This window comes from Hyaena hyaena, unplaced genomic scaffold, assembly GCF_003009895.1.
Source record: "Hyaena hyaena isolate Hyena2069 unplaced genomic scaffold, ASM300989v1 scaffold_568, whole genome shotgun sequence".
In the NCBI taxonomy this organism is placed as follows: domain Eukaryota; kingdom Metazoa; phylum Chordata; class Mammalia; order Carnivora; family Hyaenidae; genus Hyaena; species Hyaena hyaena.
In genome coordinates, this window is record NW_024081199.1 from 998,464 (window position 1) to 1,001,724 (window position 3,261).

The following is a 3,261-nucleotide window of genomic DNA, read 5'->3' on the forward strand; positions in this document are numbered from 1 at the left end:
GCGCCCTCAGGGCGCGTGCGCAGAGGACTTCCTCTCCCAGAAGGTCTGGGGCCGGGCCGTGGGTGGAAGTGGTTCTAGGGGGGCGGAGCCTGGCGACTCTGAGAGGCTAGATCGGTTTACCTTCTATAGTCTGTCTTTATTTGTTCATTCAAAAATTATCAAGGTGCTCTTATGCCGGGCACTGTTCCAGACTTTTATGGGTAGTTTGGTGAACGACACCTTAAGACTCCTTACCTCAGGAAACTTGCATTTTAGTGGAGACAAAATTGTTAAATAAGATAATTTCTGAAAGTGAAAAGCGCTATGAATGAAACAAGTAACGGTGTAATTGATAGAGAAAGGGACGGGGAGCCACTTTTAGGCGAATTAGTCAGGTTCATTCTGAGGAAGTGATGTTTGAGCTAAGAGAAGGCAGGCTTTCCCGCATCTGGGAAACAGCATTCTAGGTAGAGGAAAGATGTGTTTGTTGAGTGGGGGGGAGTTTGGAACATTGAGGAAATAGAAAGTCCAGGGTAACTGGAGCCAAGTTTCAATGAGGAAGTGTGGTACAGTTAAGGTTGGAGGTACAAATAGAAACCAGATCTCATAGAATATTATAACGAGGTCATAGTAAGGAGTTTGGTTTTTAATCTAAGCTCTCTTTGAAAGTACTATTTACTTATTTATTTTTTTGCTGTGAGAACATGATTTAGCATACTACTTTATATTTATTTTCTTCATTGTATTTGTACTGTACAAAATTATTCACTTATGCATTGCCTCTCCCCTTTCTAGAATGAAAGTCCATGAGTACAAGAATCTAATTTGCTTCACAGCTGTATTCCCAGTTTCTGTGCACTCTTCAATAAATATTTGATGATTGAATGAGTGAATGTTTTATAAAAGATTACTCTTGCTATTTGAAGAATGAACATAGAAAGGCTAAGAGCGGAAACAGGGAGGCTAGTCAAAGTAGAAACGATGGTGGTGGCTTGGATTAGAGTGGGTCTCTGTGTGAATAGAGAAGAATGGATAGATTTGGAATATATTTGGAGGTAGAACTAAATGCACCTGATTGATTTTATGTGGGGGTGAGGGAAAGGGAGGAATCATAGAGATCACTGCTAGGATTTTTGCTTGAACCCCCGTGTAGATGGTTTGCCATTTACTGAGCTAGGAACCACTATGGAAGAAGAGGTTTTTGGTGAGGATGAGAGTGGGAGTGGTGGTGATGGTGATGGTGAGGAATTATTTTCTTATGTTTTGAATATGTTAAGATACTTACTTGACTTTAAGTGGAGAAGTCTGAGTAGAAAATAGTGTAATTCCTGGGGCACCTGGGTGGCTCAGTCGGTTAAGTGTCCAACTTCTGCTCAGTCATGATCTCATGGTTTGTGAGTTTGAGCCCCATGTTGAGCTCTGTGCTAACAGCTCAGAGCCTGGAGCCTCCTTCAGATTCTGTCTCCCCCTCTCTCTGCCCATCCCATGCTTATGCTATATCTCTCTCTCTTTCTCAATAATAAATAAAAAATGTTAAGAAAAAAAATTTAAATAGTGTGGGTAATTTCTTTACATTCAAGGAAAGCAAGTGTGGAGTAACCACAAAATGGAGGATGTAAATCTGCTGTATTCTCAGATGGAGTCAGTCCCCCACTTCCCACTCCCAGAGGGAGAATCGTCCAGTTCAACTTGTGTCCACTTTTTAAAAATAAGTATTTTTCATGAAACATGACCCATAAGTGAAAGCCCTAAGTACTTTATCTGTTGCTTCATGAAAACAATTTATCTCAACATGGGAGGAAAATAATTGACTTAGAACTTATTAGGAAGTGAAGTGTTGACCTTCAATTTAGCATATAAATATGGTCACAACCATGTAAAAACTCAACATGTGAAACTGCAAATACCATACTTTACAGGTGATTTAAGGAATTTCTAAGAATAATTCTATTTCGAGGCGCCTGGGTGGCTTAGTCGGTTACGCGTCCGACTTTCGCTTAGGTCATGATCTCGCGGTTCGTGGGTTCGAGCCCCACGTCCGGCTCTGTGCTGACTGCCAGCTCAGAGCCTGGAGCCTGTTTCAGTCTGTGACTCCCTCTCTCTCTGACCCTCCCCTGCTCACGCTGTCTCTCTCTCTCTCTCTCTCCTAGAAATAAATAAAAAACATTAAAAAAAAAAAGAATAATTCTATTTCATGAATTTTCTACTCTTTATGAGCTGACTTCAGAACCCAATCCCTGTGTAAGTGCTGACAGGCCATATCTAAAAGCAGAATCATGTGGCCAGCAGACCCATGAAAAGGTGCTCAATATCATTCATCATCAGGGAAATGCGAATCAAAACTACAGTGAGATATCACCTCATACCTGTCAGAATGACAAAAATCAAAACCACAAGAAACAACAGTGTTGGCGAGAATATAGAGAAAAAGAAACTGTCTTACACTATTGGTGAAAATGCGAATTGGTGTAGCCATTGTGGGAAACTGGATGGAGGTCCCTCAAAAAATTAAATATAGAACTACCTTACGATCCAGGAATCGCACTACAGAATATTTACGCCCAAAATACAAAAACATTAATTCAAAAGGATACATGCAACTCTATGTTTATTGTAGCATTATTTATAATAGCCAAATATGGAAGCAGCCCACATGCTCATTGATAGATGAATGGATAAAGAGGCTGTGATATATATATATGAATACTAGTCATATATAGGAATATTAGTCATATGTATAGGAATATTAGTCATAAAAAATGAAATCTTGCCAGTTACAAAAAATTGGATGGAACTAGAGAGAGACTATATTATGATGCTGAGCAAACTAAGTTAGTCAGAGGAAGACAAATACTATATGATTTCATTCATTTGTGGAATTTAAAAAGCAAATGAGCAAAGGAAAAAAAAACAGAGACAAGCTGAAAAACAGACTCTTATTTAAATTGTTTTTAATTTGGGAGTATATATATTTTTAAATTTTTAACAAAAAAACTTTTTGAATGTTTATTTATTTTTGAGAGACAGAGCAACGAGCCCCTGCTTGAGGGGCAGAGAGAGAGGGAGACACAGAATCTGAAGCAGGCTCCAGGCTCTGAGCTGTCAGCACAGAGCTGGAGGCAGAGCTCGAACCGATGAAGGATGAAATCATAACCTGAGGCAAAGTTGGAAACTTAAAAACTGAGCCACCCAGGTACCCCTTATTTTTTTAATTTTTCTTTTAAAAAATTTTTAATGTTTTTTTTTTTATTTCTGAGAGAGAGAGAGAGAGAGAGAGAGAGA